General features: G+C 48.8%; 1 pseudogene; it reads left to right on the top strand.

Moving 5' to 3' along the window:
- Positions 1–14,827: 14,827 nt before the first annotated feature.
- Positions 14,828–16,414, top strand: LOC139050176 (probable ATP-dependent RNA helicase DDX5 pseudogene; annotated as a pseudogene).
- Positions 16,415–18,594: the final 2,180 nt, after the last annotated feature.

Below are 18,594 nucleotides of genomic sequence, written 5' to 3'. Positions count from 1 at the left end.
GTGAAATAAAAAAGCAACTTGTTCCGGCTGTCGCTGCGTTGCATGCTCATTTTCACCGCGGCTCTCGGATTGACAATCAGCCCTATCCAATGCCTCCCTGGGAATTCACCAGCATCACAACTAATAAGCCAACGAAGTTAAGGCGCAGCGATACAACAGGTATTATTGACGAACACAATATCGTCGATGCATCTTGAGCTAACATCTGTAAAGTCTATACGGATGCTGCCATTCTCCCAGACGGTGGAAGGACATCATTCCTGAGTAGTACGCATAATTTCATCAGCGGCCACCAGCGCTATTTATCTACGGAAGCCAGCGCTCTAGTAATGGAACTTCAAGCCATCCACGACGCTGTGCAAGATGCGACATCTAAGCTGCCTACCATCAAGCAACTAGATATCTTCATTGATTCTTTAGCGGCTATTCAGGAACTCAAGAAGGTTGATAAGGCGATGGAAATCTGCGAGACAACACACACTATGAATAGTAAAACAGCCACTTGCGTCAAGGTACACTGGATTCAAGGCCATTCAGCGAACCCTCACAACATTGCTGCTGACCAGCAGGCACACTGCCCTCCTAATCCTGATCCTCCACCTATTCCCCTCGCCCACTCCAACCCCGTAACTCGCTCCGAGCCCGTAAATATGTTATCCGGCAGGACACACGCGCTCTTATCCCACCGTGTGTCTGCTCCCTCCCCCTTCACCTTACTAGGGCGGAGGAAGTTGTGCTTAGCAGGCTTCGGGCCGGGGTGGCCCTTACACCGGCTGTTGTCTCAAGGTGGAACTGGTCGCATTTACCACTGGGTGCTACGTGTCCATACTGCTCCGTTCCTGTGGTGGAAGCAGATGCATACCACCTAATATGGACATGTACTGGTTTAAAATCGGAACGCTCGCGTCTCCTACTGCAAGCCGGCCTCCGCTACAGTGTGACAACCAGCTATGACCGCTGGATACATGACAACAGATTCCACAAAACACTGCTTCAATTCATACACAACACAGGCCTCACAGCACACACATAATACTGATATACGCTCCAAGAATTATGCCTTAAGGGCAAGTCTTTATCGCAATTTAAAAAAAGAAAGTGGCATGGCTTGAGCTGACGTCATCCTAGGCGCCACACTGGCGAAACAGTCATGGTGCGAAGCTGCGTCCGTGACGTAACGTGCAAGTTATGTACTAATACAGCTAAAATAACTTTGCTCTTTAGCTGTCTCTAAATATAACCAACCTTCGACCTTGCATCAATATGAACGCGTGCTCGCACTTCCCGGTGTTGGAGAACTCCGCGGAGAAAAACGTATCACCGTTTAAACGACGACAGCTAAAGCGAGTGCACGTAGTACCGTAGGGGTTATGCAGGCTAATGATGTATGTCCGCGTAGCCTATCGCATCTTCACGTGCACTGATGGTGGTCAGTTGGAGTGGGCCACCGGCAAGCCATCATGTTGTTACTGAGGCCGTGTCTGCACCGTTCCCCTAGAAGGAATTTCAGTGTTTCATTTCATCCGAGCACCGGTTTACCGAAAAAAAAAAACTGCTTTTTACGATAGGAATTTCACCGGATGGGATATGTCGTGTGGATCTATCGCCACATCGTCGTATGGCTATAGCAGTACGTTGTCGTTGCTAAGGTGCATGGCTGATGGTCGTTAACCGATATATCGTTCTATGCTGCATCGTTATGAGTTCGCTGCACTTTATTGGGTTATATGTTGCTTGGTTCTTTTTTTTTTCTTGCGCTCTACGCAATTTTAAACTCGCAAAGGAAAAGGGAAGTCGTTAAACCTTGCGTTTTCCCGCGTCAGTCACTTTAATGTCCCAACCTTCAGCCTAATGAAAGTTATGAGGTCCGATGACCTGCAATGAATGACGAGGGCGTTTGATAAAGAAAAAAAAAGAAAACCAAACCGGAAGAAGCGCCCAAGGGTCGGATGTGTAAGCCGCCCCCCCCCCCCCCCCCTCCTCACGCGCACACGCAAACACCCAGAGGTGGTGCAGCTCTCCCAATCGAAAAAAAAAAAAAAAAACTGCATGCTTTTTTTCGTGCATGTCGACAAAAAAAAAAAAAGTGCTGCCGCACCCATTCTCTAGTCGTTCGATGTTTCAAGTTAGCGAAGTCGACTTCTTTACTGTAGTAACGCGCACAATATCAGCTTCTTAACGATCGAATTATTCTGTCCTGTTTCTTTTGCAAACTGTGCGGTGCGCGACCTTTAGAACGAAGTATCTGTATAACGAATTATTTCGGTGCACTCCAGGCACTCCCGTTATAATGGCGTCCGACCACTGTTTCCGTTGTGTGTCTCCATTGCCAGCGCTGCTCATTAATTTGTTGTTGTTCTTGTTGTTGCTTCAAAATTTCCCTCCTCTTCGTCTGTGCATTCCATCACCATTGGGCGCGTTTTCTTCTCCGTGGAAAGTTCCATAAAGGCTGTCCCACAAGTGCATGGAATTGGGGACATTTCTTAAATGTCAAAAATCTGGCGAAGTAAGAGAAGTTATGAAATTTCCTGCAGTTTTTCCCGAAAATAACGTGAAAGTTATTGGCCTGATTGAACTCGCCATGCTATCAGAGAAATGTAGGGCTACGTGATGGATGTTTACCACACTTGACAGGAAGCTTTTGACTGGCTGACATCCTGCGTTGCAGAAGCGTTGCGGTTGAAAAAAAAAAAGTACAATTTATCTTGAGCTATATACTAAATTGACTAAGCGCCCACATGCTGAAACAGCCTGAACGAACATGCTGAATGAGGACATTACACATGTACGACTGTGAAATGCCAGTCAGTGCATGGCCGTAAACGTTTGCGTGACATGGCGCCCAGCGCGACAACTTAATGGATCGACGGGCACTCTAACCGCCACGGCTTAGTGATATGCCGGCGTTCCTTGAAGATGATATCCTCGAAACTCGGTCTATCGACCTCAGAGTACGGCACCAGCCGTACTCTGAGGTCGATAAAAAAAAAGTGTAATGATTAATCTTTAATAATGGAGGGAATCGTTGAAAGGCCCCCAAACACCTCGAAGGAAACGGAGACACATATTTATGTATGCTCTTTCAGCTGCGTCCCATCTTTAAACGGGGTCGACCCTTATTTCGTTTTTATCATTTCCTCTCGCTGTCGCTTATCAACTCCTTCCTCAGAATCTCGGAGTTGAGATGCTCGCTCACTGCGCAGTGTCTTGTAAGCTGTTCTTGAACCGACCTCGATCGTTTCCTTTATTTTTTTTTTTTTTTGGCCCCGCGTACCAGAATCAGCGGTCAACGCCCTTGTTGTCCTAGGGCCTTTATCCTGCCTTCGACCCGCATCTGTTTTTCTAATGATCCTACTGTCAGCGTTTTACTTTGCTCTACCACAAGCAAACCAACAGTTCACGTCGTCGTCATGATCATTATCATCATCCCATTTCATATATCACCACTGCAGACCGAATGCATCTCCAAACGACCTCCAATTACTGCTGCGTCATCTGTCGCCGTCTAATATTCCTGCACATTTAATTTCTACTGCCGTTCTCGGGTGCGCGTTCTTCCACCGAAAACCCACCCTCTTATCGTAGTCGACCGGTTATTTGCTCTACGTGTTGCATGGCGCCTGCCCAACGCCACACTAAAAAATAAAATAAAAAATATACGTTTACACCCTTTTTGGCGTATCGTGTCCTCGAATAACAAACTGACACCATACTGTGCGCATTTCCTTCCAGTACTTCCAGGTCATGAGTGACGCGCATGTAAGTTATTGGCGTGCTATAGCATTCTTGACAGGAAAGTAGCGAGCGCGGGTATCTCAAGAAAGGAAACGAGAGCACGATAGGTAACCATTATTGCTTGGGGTTTACGCACCGTGGCTGCATAGTGATTATGGTGTTGGGCTACCCGCCGTGGTTGCTCAGTGGCTATGGTGTTGGGCTGCTGAGCACGAGGTCGCGGGATCGAATCCCGGCCACGGCGGCCGCATTTCGATGGGGGCGAAATGCGAAAACACCGGTGTGCTTAGATTTAGGTGCACGTTAAAGAACCCCAGGTGGTCGAAATTTCCGGAGTTCCCCCACTACGGCGTGCCTCATAATCAGACAGTGGTTTTGGCACGTAAAACCCCATAATTTGATGGTGTTGGGCTGCTAAGCAAGAGGTCCCGGGATCGAATCTCGGCCGCATTTATGTGCGAAAACACTGTGTACTTCTATAGATGTAGGTGCACGTTAAAAAAGCCCCAGGTGGTCCAAATTTCCGCAGTCCCTCACTACGGCGTAATCAGATCGTGGTTCTGGCTCTAAAACTCCATAATTTTCTTTTTTTAAGTTTAGGGAAAAGATACGCCCCAAGGGTTTATACGTTTTTCTTTAGACTGCGCTACTCCGCCGTCATAATCTCAACTAGAAAATTAGCTATTTGCCCTCTAATCCCTACAGTCTGTCTCTCAACGTTGCACTTACCATTCTTCGTTCCAGCGCTGGTTGCACAGCTAGTATAGTTTCGTAATCCTCCCCCCCCCCTTTTGTTTTTTAATCTTCCACTGAACTTTGAGCTCCACAAGGCTAGCACTTCACTGCGATAAATATACTATACATTAAAACAAAAGAACTAGAACTGACGGGAAAGTGTTTGTGTCATTTATTTATTTATTTATTTACTTATTAGATAGCTGTCGACCCAGTCGAGGCTACAGAGCCCCAACTTCTCGAGAGCGCAACAAATATTTAACCGCGTTTTACTTTTCCATTGAGCAACGTTCAAAGCTCGAGGCTTCAGAGGCGAGAAAAAGGGGAACATTAATTCATGTCACCGAAAGCTGCATGTGGCATCTAATAGGGGTACCAGACACCACTGACGTGCCTTGTGACCGTGCTGCCGAAAGCCAGTGTCACTGCGTGCTCGAGTTATTTGCGGTAACGCGTGACTATACCACCTCCGATTTCTACAAGGTGACGTAGCTGAACTCGCGCTGCACTTAATATGTTGGTATATATTGGCGCGCATTTTTGAACGGGTCGTGTGACAGGCGCCGTTTTTTTTTTTTCGAATTCTTAATTCTGCAGAGAACGCGCAGATCTCCTAGGTACACTTGATTGTGGCGCAAAATACGTTTTGTGAAAAGGGGACAGAAAAAAATAGAAAGGAAGACAGTGCAATAAAATAACAACGTCTGCTGTCGGGCTAGTTGGCACATCACTTTTAGAGAAGGTTTTAGGCGCAAAAGAAATAAGACGCGGAAAACAGATGAAAGACACGGACAGGCGCACTCTCGCCACTGCCTGAGAGGTATTTTAATGATTGGAAAATGTAGAGAGGTCGGCCGGATAATGGAGTCTGGCCTGCTACTCTACGTAAGGGAAGGGGAAGAGGGGAAGAAAAGGGGTCACAATGGCGGATGATAATGGGAGGAACGAAGTGAAGGACACATTACACAACTGGTATCACAGGCGTGAGTCCAGGCCCGTGTCACCTAGGAAACGTGAAAGTGCACGCATTGTCTCTGTCGTCTGCCAACTCTGTGGCCACGCGTCAGCAACAGGTCCTCCGACAGTGGTCCATTTTGTAAATGTCTCAATGTATCTGCCATTGTCAGTCTTTCGCGCGCATACTCAGGGCACACCACGAGCACATGTTCTATAGTCTCTACAGCGCCACACACTGAACAGTCCGGGGAGTATGTCAGTCCAATAATGTGCAAATATTTGCGCGTGAAGGCGACGCCTAATCGCAGTCTGTGTATCAGGCATGTATGAGGGCGTGGAATTCCACGTAGAGTAGGAAATTTCCTATCGGGATCCAGCCATTTAAGGCGGACGTGACGAGCGTCTGGCCGGGCCCAGTATCTTCTCGTCGCACTCCTCATTAATTCTGACAGGAGGCATGTGATGTCCGGTCTGGAGAATGGCACTACAGTTCGCAGGCCATTGCTGAGGGCGCGTCTTGCTGCAGCATCGGCCATCACATTACCGTTGAGCCCACAGTGTCCCGGGATCCATTGGAACACTATGCGGTGGTGTTTTTCTTGAGCGCATGAAAGTAGCTCGGTGATCTGCAGTGCCAGAACCTGATATGCGGTGTGGCGCAGGAAGCATCCCAAAATTTGCAGCGCGGGTTTTGAGTCTGTGAAAATGCACCACTCTTGAGGTCTTTCCCCGCAGATGTGGCGAATCGCTTCCCGAATAGCCACAAGCTCTGCAGCGGTTGATGTAGAGTTATGGTCTAGTATGAAACCTCGAGTCATCTGTTGGGCTGGTATCACCACAGCTGCTGTCGATGCCTTTGGTGACGCGGAGCCGTCTGTGTAAACATGAACATATGTCTGGTATTCTGACCAGATGTACGCGAGAGCAAGTTGTTGTAGTCCACTGACGGGAACCAATGATTTCTTTAGTATGCCGGGGACATGTACTTATACGGAAGGTTGAACCATCACCCATGGTGGTTTGACGGGGTGATATGGAAGGGCATAGCCTGATGTTATGTGGGGTAGATGGCAGCGGAGCTGCACTTGTGAAACTGCTGTCCGGCCGCTCATGTAGAACCGACGTCAATGGATGGCAATGGTGTCGTGTCAGTAAGCGTAAATACACACGAAGTGGTTCGTGGGACAGGTATATCGATAATGGGCATACGTGGGCTTCCTCAATTGTGCCTTTGTTGGAGACACGCCGTGGCAACCCGAGGCATATTTTGAGTGCCTGCGCTTGTACGCTCTCTAATGTCCGTAAGCAGGAAATGCTCAAGTTTGAGAGTATCGGAAGGCTGTATCGAATGTAGCCCACGAAAAGAGACTGATAAAGTCTTAGTAATGAGCCTTCCGTGGGGCCCCATTTCATGCCTGTTGCGAAGCGAAGAACATGGCAAAACAGATTAAGTTTTTGCTTCAACATAATAACATGCCTCGTCCATGACAAACTGCGGTCGATGATAATGCCCAAGAATCTGTGGTGGGAGACATAAGGTATTATGACACCGTTAATGGAGATCGGGTATCGGCAGACGGATTTTCGCGTAAATGCAACCACAGCACATTTTTCGGCAGCTAAGCGCAAACCCTGACGCCGTATGTATCGTGAAGTAGATGACACAGCCCGTTGTAATTTCGCACGTAGTTGCGGGCGTGTTGTACCAGAAGCCCAGATGCAGATGTCATCTGCATATGCACTGATGTGGATGTGAGGTGGAAGTTCGCTCACCAGGCCAATCAGTGCCACATTAAATAATGTTGGGCTGAGAACTCCTCCCTGAGGAACTCCACGGCATACCTGATGATAGTTAGTGTCTCCGTCAGGCGTGGACATGTAAACGAAACTGCCGCTGAAGTAGCTCACAATCCACAGGTAGAGCCGGCCGCCAATACCCAAGTCATCTAGGGCATCGAGAATGGCTTCATGAATGATGTTGTCGTAGGCCCCTTTGATATCTAAGAAAACAGCGGCGACGAGTCGGCGTTGACGTTTTTCATGTTCCACTGTCGTAACGGGGTCAATGACGCGGTCAATTGAAGAACGACCCAGCCGAAAACCGGTCATCATGTTCGGATAAAGATCATTTCTTTCCAGAAACCATTCGAGCCTCGCCAGGACCATTCGTTCCATAACTTTTCCAACACAGCTGGCTAATGCAACTGGGCGGTATGAGGTAAGCTCATAAGGAGTCTTTCCAGGCTTCAAGAGAGCAACCAGGCGGCTGATCTTCCACTGCTGCGGAACAATACCGGAGACCCATGTGTCGTTGTAATAATTGAGCAGTGCAGTGCGACCAGCCCTGCCAAGGTGAGACAGAGACGAGTACGAGATCTCGTCAGGGCCAGGAGCAGATGAATGCCGACACGACGCAAGAGCAGCCTCTAATTCGGGCATCGTAAAGAGCAAGTCGTAGTGGTCACTTGAGGAAGGTGGGGCAAAAACTTCTAATTGGATTGAGGCTGGTAGAGTTGTGCCCACAATCATTTTGCAGAAGTCGTCCGCTGCCTCTACATCATTGTGGCGTTGGTAAAGGGCCATGGGTACCTTTCTTGTGGGGGAAAACGTAGGCTCCTGACTACATGCCAAATACGTGACAGCGGCTTCCGAGGATCCAGTGATGAGCAGAACTTTCTCCAGCGCTTCCTTCCTAATTTCTCGAGATGGCGCTTTATTTGTCGTTGAGCTCGGCGACAAAGGGCGAGATCGTACGTGGATTTGGTCCTTCTATATTTTCTTTCAGCGCGCCGTCGGACTGCGCGCAACCTCTCGAATTCCACGTCGATAGGAGACCACGGATTAAGTGCACATATGTTCCGCGTGGCCTCACCGAGGGCGGACGTGATCAAGTCTTCTATTTCGGCTGGTGACTCGAGATTCACACAGGAATTCTCCACGAATGTCTTAAAAGTGGGCCAGTCTGCGCACCGCACCTGAGACGAAGTGGTAGGTGCGAACCACTTTACGCACATATACGTTGGTATGTGACCACTGCCATGTGTTTCCACATCACTGAACCAGCTAATAGAAGACTGTAGTCGTGAGGAAACAAACGTCAGGACCAAGCAGCTACTATAGGACGTGCCACGCAGAAACGTAGGAGAGCCATCGTTAATATAGACGAAATCCTGTGAGTGCATAAAGTCGGACAAGGCTTTGCCTTGGCTATTCATTCCTGTACTTCCCCATTGGGGGTGATGAGCATTGAAGTCGCCCACAATAATATGGGGAGCTGTGCAACTCTGGATTGCTGAGGACAGGTACGAGAAATCAATGTGATCTCTGGGTGGAATGTAGCCGCCGAGTATCGAGAAGACCCGTCCTTTAAGCGTTAACGTCAAGCAAATGTAGTGGTTCGTGTTATGGGGCTGGAGGGCATGGCGGTAGTGTGGAATATCTCGGCGTATGCACACTAATACCTTGCTGGTTTCGTAAGCTTCTCGAGACCACAGCAATACATATCCAGAAAGGCGGAAAGCAGAAGGCATGTTGGGCTCACATATAACAATCACGGGGAAGCGGTATTTCTGGACGCGCTGTCGGAAGTCACTTAGGCGACCACGCAGGCCTCGGGCATTCCACTGCATCACTACACTGCGACGTATGTGCATCGACACAGAGGAGGGGTTGTGTGGTAGCGCCATAATGAATCACTGCAGTGCCGCCAAGAGCGGCTCAATTGGATCCAAAAACTGAACAGCAACCCTGAAAGCAGCAACTTTTACACTCTCGCCACTGATTTCTATTTTTCTCGGTGCTTCACTTATAGTGCGACTGCCCGTGTCTTATATTTTGCGCCTAAAGCAATTTCTGAAAACAGTGAAGCGCCACTGTCTTCTTTTTTTTTTTGTCCCCTTTTTAGGAAACGTATTTCCCGCCGCGGTCAAGCGTACCTAGGAAATCTAAGCACCAACTTGACCCAGAAGAAGTGCTTTTTTTTTTACGTGCGTGATCCAGTAACCAGAAGTTAACCAGCACGTCCGTATGTTGTCCCCAGCAGCGCATGGAAGGCGGCTTCCATTCTCCTCTCCCACTGCCGCCACCGCGGGAGAAAGCGAGGGAGAGGAGGGGAGGTGGGACCACGGAGTGGGTGGGACGCGACATATTACCCCAATGGGTTAGAAAACCTTTTTTTTTTTCTACAAAAGACCATACGAACATTGTAAGTCACAATGACGACACAAAACCATCTCTACGCTAACGCATGCAAAGTACTGAACATTGTTTCTTGAATAAAAGTTTGTTGACCTGAAAGCTACGGATACGGTGACGCCTCTCAAATGGGCTGCGTCGCAGCACCCGCCTGGCAATTACGTTGGTAATTAGAGCTCGTTTTGCCGGCCATTGGCTTTCAACTAGCGATGGTCGAATAACTTTATTTAAAATTTTTTATTAACAATTAATCATTCATCATTTTACCCTTTAATCGATTAATCGCTTTTGATGCAGGGCTTCTCATCGATTAATTTATGAATCGAAATTTTTTGCCGGGCACTTTCAGAAATGGTGAAACACAGTTGTATACTTATGAAAGACCCTGTGCTGGTGTTCGAGAGGTGGAACCGAGTTTGAAACACAAGTGTATGAACGTTTGATAAAGTGCAATCTTTAACTGGTTAAAGACGTAATATAGTTGGCACCAGTGGGTTTTGAAGAGATAAAAACAATGTGCGTTATAAAGTGTCACTTAGTGCAGAATTAAATAAGATACATGACAACCATATCGAATCCCCGTTCAGTACAATTAGACAAGAAGTAAGAAAATGGCAAAAGTGAAAGCTGAATGTCAAACTGAAATATGCAAGAGATTGCGACATGCGCAAGGGAAAAGAAACGTACTGGTTTTGGATGTTAAACCGCGTGCTCTTTTCTACAGAGCGAAGGAATGTCAATTGGCTGGGATGTTTGGGCGAAACCGACAGGTCATTTGCATGGCCGCACAACCAGCATGCGAGTACAGACGCTTGAAAGTGCTGGAATCGACGTGAGCTCCATCGCTATGACAAATACACTCTCGAAACTGGCACGCATGCTGTGTATGCCTTGTCTTTAGGGGACTGGTAGTGGCACGACGATCAACGACTGGGTCGCTATAGTATGTCTTGAATGGCGAGGGAATTTCAAGCCTCCGCGGCGGGGGTGGGGGGGTGGGAGGGGGAGCGCTCGGCTCGGTATTATTAGGAAAAACAGCTACTCCATATACCACATATACCACTGTAGTGCGATTTAAAAAATTTCGCGCCGCTCCTGTCGAACCACAGAATGGTCAAAACTCTCGAAAACGATTAATCGAACACGCCTGTAACCGATCAAGTCGGTTAAATGAACGGAAAACATCGACGTGCGCTTAGAAAAAAACTTTATTTCAACGAGAGACGATACGAACACTAAGTCACAATCGCGGCACAATTCCACCAGGGCGATTACATATACATAAAAATCGAAGCATTGTACACGCGGCACGTTTTCAAAATAGTGTCCGAGTCCCCACATAGACGCATAAAAAGGCACAGTTACACATAAACTAAATGTCACATGTATAGAATGATGTTCAACATATACAGTGTACACAACGGTTATGTACAATGATGATGTGGCAGAGAAAGTTTATATAATTTTGAAGTGATGCTATGAGATGTTTATATAGAAGAATGATCATGTATACGAGAGCACGCACACACAGAAATCACGGGCACTATACATTCTATGCACATTCAGCGAATACCTTTGATGGCCTGGCCACAATAACCAGGCTCGTCGAAAATTAAGCCATACGCGTCCATACGAGCCGACGACAGGAAACGGCATGACAGCTGTCGTAGTAACTCTTCTTCCCCAAGGAAGAACAACCTCACTGACAGAAACGACAGCACTAGCTCAGAGTAGAGCCTCTCCAGAAGTGGAAACGGAGCTCGGCGACGATGTACTGCGGCAACTGCCTCGCCCCGCGGTTACGCCTTGGACAAAAGGCCCCCCGCAGGAATTGAAAAACTCGCGCGGAGTAGCGACCGCATGTACGTAATAAAGCCGTCAACTCCAAGGCCACGGAAACAAGCATGCACCGTCCTCCGAAATACGACAGCAACGGCGCATTGCAGCAGCACGTGTTTATTGGATTCTCGAAGGGGGCAATAGATGGATTAATGTTATTCGTCACCTTTGGAACGGGGCGGCGCGTTACGCCACATCCAAAGGTGAACCGAGTTTGAGGTGAACCGGTGGTACGCCCATGAGTACGCCGCTCGCGGCAGCCACCGCAACCAAAGTTTTTAGATCTAAAGAATGTTGGCCGTAACTGCAGAGAGTACCGCAACTACGTGCGCTGCCGCCAGCTGCCGCTGCTGTCACCAGTATAGTAATTCTATGGCTGTCACGGCTGATGGATGTCTAGCTGTGCTGACTATAAGCAAAGCTGGTTGGTTCTTTATTCTATGAGCTGGTTCTTTATTCTATGGCAAAGCGTCGTATCGTTCACGGCTCTTAGTATATGTTTATTGATTGCGCTAGCAAGTCTGCGTTAACAATATTTATTAGGCAATCGTCAACTTCTGCTGTGTTCCTTGATATCACCAACAGGGATGCCGATGCAAAGGCGACGAGAAGGTCCGTATACGTGCTTGCTGTTATTACGGGTGTTGTTAGCGGGCATGCCACTGTTGTCCTGCTGCTTGACCCCGCGTAAACGAGCTTGGAGCGAACTTTTCCCGCTGCCGCATTCAGCTTTTTAACGAAACATAAAATGTGTGTGGTCTACCTATATAGCTACGTAGTTTCCTCATAAGCATATGCCGAGTATTTTAGTCAAAGCCCAGACCAGAAAAAAAATATCAATTTTTTTTTCGCCTGCGCCTTGTCATTTATTTCAAAAACCCAACGATAATTTTTTTACGAACCACAGATTAAAATTGTGCCATGAAGTTTTGCGAGTGAGCAACATGCAGTGCTAAAAACACCATGTCTGGAGCCATCCTGAAATTCCTTTTAGTCAGCGCTGCATTGGCGCCCATGGCAACGCAAAAACATGAGAGCTAGTGACCCAGCTCTTTTAGTGAAATACTTGCATTTAGGACAAGATTATAGTGATTTACCTTTTAAAAGCAAGTCTCATTTCACAAGTTCCCGCGGGACAAGATGATGTTCAAAAAGTGGAATATCGCCACAAAACGGGACCCCAGAGCCAAACTTCGTGATCGGCCAGTTTACGAGGGTCTGCTCCAAACATTTCAAGCCGGATGACTTTATCCCAAACGCGGCTAGTGGGCGACGCTTTCTGAAGGAGAATGCTGTGCCGAGGCAATTTATCTTTGTCAAGCCTGTGAAACGCGTTGGAAGCACACCTACGCGGATAATGAAGGCCTATTGATTTACTCCTCGAGTTTGTATAGGTGTTCCGTGGATCTGCGACGTGCGACTTCATTCTTATTCCCCGTGACCCCCGTTGTTGCTCAAAGTATGGCTCATACTCTTTTCAACATAGACGATGAAATTTTCAAAAGAACCTTTGGCATTGGCTGTCAGTAATAATAATTTCATTGCGGCCGTAAACCTTCTTATTCAATTTTTAAGGAATTGTATCTGCTATATACCGGCGGCTGTTGTTTGTACACATACATTTCAGGAATGGGGTGAGGTAGAGTGCCTCGATGTCCTCCATACATATGCAGGTTCAACGCCGTGGAAGATGCACAAGAACTCCGGTTACCGAAATGCATTGCTCCGCGTCCTAGCAGCTGCATGAGTACATGGTTTGTTTGTTTCTAAGGGTAAATTCTTTTTTTTTTCATTCAGAGCTGAGCTTACATAAAGGAAATTTTCACAGAAATTAAATAAAGAAACACCGAACTTAGCGCGAACGCATCCACTGCAAATAGTATCTGTAGCCTCCACAGCGTTGCACCTAATCTATGAAACGGAGTATTGGCGAAAAATATCGAAAGCGGTGTGCAGTCTTCATGGGCATATATATCGGGGGGGGGGGGCACTTGCTCCCCCCCCATGCCGAAGTGCTGGGGCAAGGTTAGCAATTCGCCTCGCCCCCCACCACTTTCGAAAGCGCCCACTGTCGGCTGCACACTAGAATATGCAACAAAACAGCCGAGGCCAAGTTGTCCTTCAACACACCGGCCCCGTAAGTGTGCTTTGAAAGCGAAGCTTCCTGTGCCTCTTCTCCCGACTTTCCGCGCACTGCTGCTGCTGCTGTTATCACAGAACACCTATGCTGTTATGGTCTTGGTCACACGCGCTGCTGGGTTTCTTGCAACACCCCGAGATGGCGCTCGCCTCCGCGCATGCGGAACAGTAGTAGGAACAGTGAGAACTTTCAAGGCAGAAATTTCGCATGTTTTTCTGTATGTATATATTTAATACGGAATGAAGGGTAGAGAACAATAACGTGTTTTTTAAGCGGTCAGTCTAGTATAGAGAAGAAAAAAAAAGTGTACGGAGCGCCGTTGCTCCAGAAGACGATTAAATGCCTACGGTCACTTCATAGTGCTGGAGTTAATGTAAAGATTCCTGATATTTTATTTTTGGGAGCCTCTTCTCTGGTGCATTGTCATGGGCATGTTGGTGCAGCTGTTGTGGCGTGTGTAATTGAATCAGGACGATTTCCTCGTTAAAATTTTAAAATTTATCTGACTTCATTCCTTTAGCCATTCAAATTTTCTCAATAGCGATTCCTTTCAGATTCTTCCTCAATCCCCCATAGTGGGTGTGAGCCACGCTCGTAGGCAAGCAGGCTAGAAGGGTCAGAGGCGACGACAACACAACAGCCATCACAGCCTTATTGCAATTTACAACTTCGTTAGAGACACAAGACGTCTGCCCTATTGCATTTCCAAAATTATTTACAGCTCATTTTTGCTTACATTTTTTCTTTGAAATTGTTATATGTTAAAATTATTGTAGCTGTCTTCTGATTTTTGCATTTCTTTCTCTCACGTGAATTCTACTTTTCTTTTGAGAAGTACTATTATTATGTATGCAGATGTGAAACCGCTCGCTTCTTTGTGGTGGATAAAATAATACATTGTTGGAAAACGAATAAAGGGACAAAGGGTCAAAGGGTGGATGTCTGATTTTCCCTTTATTCATTACTTCTCTCCACCTTGCGGGATTCCGCAGAACTACTACGTCAAATTGTTGGAAAACAAAGCAAAAAGAACTCGTGGCGGCGGACGAGAGAGATTGAAGAAGCTGAAGAAGAGATGAGCTCCGTGGGGAGGCGTTGCATAGCGCAAATGTAAATTGTTCCTGCTGGTCCGAACAGGCAGCCGAAAAGTTTGGGTAATCGGACGCGTAGAGCGCAAGCGCGGATGCCCTGAACTCGCTGCTGAACCCTTCCCAACGGCAACTCGTAATGGCGCAGAACGGGCTTCCAGCGTTCGGTGGGTTCGCGGCACCGGCGGCAATGCCGAACGAAGGAGTTCCGGCAGGGAACATCGGTTTCGTCCAACCCCAGTTCGGCCTCGGGCTAGGCCCCTTCGGCATAGGACACGGCATCTTGCAGGCGTACACTGGAGACAACATCTGGGCGATGTTCGCGTTGGGCAGAGGTCAATCGGTCCCAACCAGCGGCCGCAACAGCCAGGTGGGACACAACTTACGCCCGCCGGATTGGAGCAAGGTTGACCTGCCGACGTGCCACAAGGATCTATACACCGAACACTTCAGGACGGCCCTTCGATCGACCGGGGAAGTGGAGGCCTACCGGGAAGCCAACGAGATCACCGTCGCGGGACGCGGGGTGCCCAAGCCGATCCTCCACGTCGACGAAGCTGGCCTCCCCGACGTCATTAAGAAAGTCGTCGAGGCTCGCAACTCTGGCTCGTCGCCGACCGCGTTGCAAGCTCAGTGCTGGCCCGCAGCCCTCAGCGGCCGAGACCTCGAGGTCGTCGTTAGCGCCGCGGCGTCGGAAGGGACGTCGCTGGCCTACCTCGTCCCGGCCATCGTTCACATACTGCACCAGCCCGCCGTGCTGCGCGGCGGTGCACCCGTAGTGCTGGTGCTGACAGCGACGCGGCAGCTGGCCCGCGAGGTTCTCATCGCCGCCCAGGAGCTTAGCGGGAGTTCGGGAATTCGGACGGCCTGTCTGGTGTCCGGCAGTCCGAAGCAACCGCAGCTGAGGCAGCTGGAGGCAGGCGCCGACATCTGCATCGCGACGCCGGGCCGCCTCGTGTCCTTCATGGAAGAGGTGAAGGTGAACTTGCGCCACTGCACGTACCTGGTGCTGGACGACGCGGACTGCATGGTGACGATGGGCTTCGGCAAGCAGCTTCGGACCATCGCGAAGAACACCCGACCGGACCGCCAGACGATCGTGTGCCTCGGATCCCGCACGTTCGAGACGCGTCAGCTCGTCGAGGAGTTGGCGAAGGACTACGTCACCGTCAGCGTCGGGACCCACGAGCACAATAACCGGCGAGTAAAGCACGTGGTCCACATTTGCGAGGAGGCCGAGAAGGAGGAAGAGCTCGTCGCCCTCCTGGAGGACGTGCTCGAGGAAGAGAGTGACAAGGCCGTAGTCTTCGTCGAAAGGAAGGACACGGTGGAAGACCTCAGTTCGAGCTTGCGCCTCCGAGGCTGGTCCGTCGTCGGCATCCACGGCAGCAAGACCGATCGAGAAAAGGAGATGGCCCTGAACGCCCTGCGGTTCGGGAAGGCGCTCGTCTTGGTGGCGACAGACGTGGCGACGAGGAACGTGCGAGTGGACAACGTGCGCCTCGTCGTCAGCTACGACTACCCGAGCAACCCGGGCGAGTACCCGCGCCGCTTCCAGCGTGCGGCTCGGCCTGACGGTGCGGGTGTGAAGCACGCGTTCCTGAAACCCAACGAAAGCGCGCACGCCAGGGAGCTGATGTGGTTTCTCCGAGAGGCCAAGCAGCCGATACCGGCGCAGCTGCGCAAGGTGGCGAATCGACGCGAAAGTGGGCTGCGGACTGTATAGCAGTCTTCGACGTGCTATATAGTACAGCTGCAGGAAATCTTGTGGAAATCGCCGTTGAAATCGTGGCTCGCCACCGATAACGTCTGCAGGCCGACCGTAATGACCGTGAAACAGTGATCCGCACGTTGACAACTGACGTGCACTGATTATAGCTCGAGCCATGCGTAGGATCATGCGGACAATAAAACCAAATTCCACGCGCAGCACAGAGTCTTTCTTCGTTTATTTAAGAACAACCGGACGACAAAGTCCAAACATGCATATTTCGTGTGTTACCTGTCGGCCACTTGGATAAAACAGTGCTCCTAAAGAAATCTGCTCTTATCTGCTTTCTGGGTATTCCTGAACCCGTCATCACCTTCTGACGTGTCCAGCACCACTACGGAATCTCCTTGGGAGCATATTTTCGCTATTTTCTTGCGTATGATAACCATAAGGTTTCTCCAGCTGCGACATTTCATTAGAACTAAAATTCTGTGATATACTGCCGGCCAAAAATGTTGGTCTGAATATGAGGCACGCCATATAGTTGAGGGGGCTCCAGATAGTTTTTGACCACCCGGGTCTCTTTAACTTGCACATATAATGCACGGCACGCGAGCGTTTTTGAATTCCGGCAGCATCACAATGTGGCAGCCGTGGCGGCAGTCGAAACCGCGACCTCTAGCTGGACAGCGCAGCGTCGTAGCCGCTGCGCTACAGCGGCGGGTTCGCTCTTTCATCGGCGCGATGATTCACTTGAGTAAAGTTTGGGATAAGTTACGCGATAATTTTTCGCATTGTTTATGGCATCAAAGCTTCCGAGATCGGCTTGCTTTGAAAGGGAATGTAATAATGAGTGATGCGGCTATTGTCGCTGTAAACGTTGCTCTGCTGCTGTGCTTGTTCATTTTCGGTTGCGGTGCCTATACCTGTAAACGACAATGTCCAACATACGCATTCGGGAACGCATACAGAATCATTATGATCGTGATTCGGCACTTCTTAATATTTCGGTGTTCTGCTTTGACTTGCTGCCTGACGGACTTCGATGCCACCGCTTTATCTAATGCAAGCTGTGAGTTTGCAGCGCTAGCGGCTGGTGCAGTCATGAATTGTCAATCATAATCATCCACTATGTGTGTTGCTCTGTACCAAGCGATGTTTACACCTGCGCTACCCAAAGGGAAACACAAACCAATAAGTGCACGCAATATTGAATGCGACAGTTTACCTGCAGCGTTGTGTCGCTGTTGAGCGCGCGCACACACACGCACACGTAACCTGAGCTAGAACCTCGTAGACAGCACAAGGCCTGTGCAGCTACAAGTTCTTTTGCTTAGCTTTACCGGAGACCAGCCACACTTCCCGGCTCCACTTCATGAGGTTAACTTTCGATTAACTTCGTTGCCGCCTGGATCAGATACTCACATGGTCAGAACAGTTTGACGTGCGCTCAGGGAAAGCGTCATTTTCATAGCAGAATTGTTTGTTAAAGGGACGCTAAAGTGAAACAATAAATCAGTTAGGCTAACGAACCATTGTTTGACAACCTTGCAGGCAGTCATTTCAATATAATTGTTTGATTATTAGATGAGAAAATGAAAGTCCAAGTGTCAGTATTTGAATTTCGCGCCGAAACCCCCACCGCCGCTACGTCAGCGTGACGTGAGGAATTCCAAAGTGTGTTTGAGTCTGAGGAGGCTGTTCTCTTTGAGGCCCCTGCCTTTGAGTGAAATTCTCCTAAAGATCCCCGTTACCTGCACGCTTCATTATGCACGCCTTCATTACCAGCCGTATAGCGTATGCCACACCGTATCTTGTGTTTAGACGAGAAGAAAAGGATAAAATAGATGCGATCATTAGGAAGAGCGTTAAGAGAGCCCTAGGGCTCCCAGACTCGACCTCAACAGACCTCATCCTCAAAATGGGGGTACACAACACGCTAGTTGAACTCACTGAGGCAGTACGAGTGTCTCAGTTGGAAAGATTAGGCCAGTCTAAAACAGGGAGAAAAATCATGGAATGGGTAGGAATTCAATGTGACAGGGGTGCCCCGACTGACAAGAAAGACATTCCGTTGGACGTGCGTAAGCGCTTCCGAATCGCGCCCCTACCTAAAAATATGCATCCTATCTACAACAAAGAGAGGAGAGCTCACAGGGCTAAGGCTCTAGTAAATAAACTTAAAGACACACCGG

This window comes from Dermacentor albipictus, chromosome 9 (assembly GCF_038994185.2).
Source record: "Dermacentor albipictus isolate Rhodes 1998 colony chromosome 9, USDA_Dalb.pri_finalv2, whole genome shotgun sequence".
Classification (NCBI taxonomy): domain Eukaryota; kingdom Metazoa; phylum Arthropoda; class Arachnida; order Ixodida; family Ixodidae; genus Dermacentor; species Dermacentor albipictus.
Note: the sequence above shows the minus strand (reverse complement) of the source record. Positions and strands in the feature narration are given on the sequence as shown.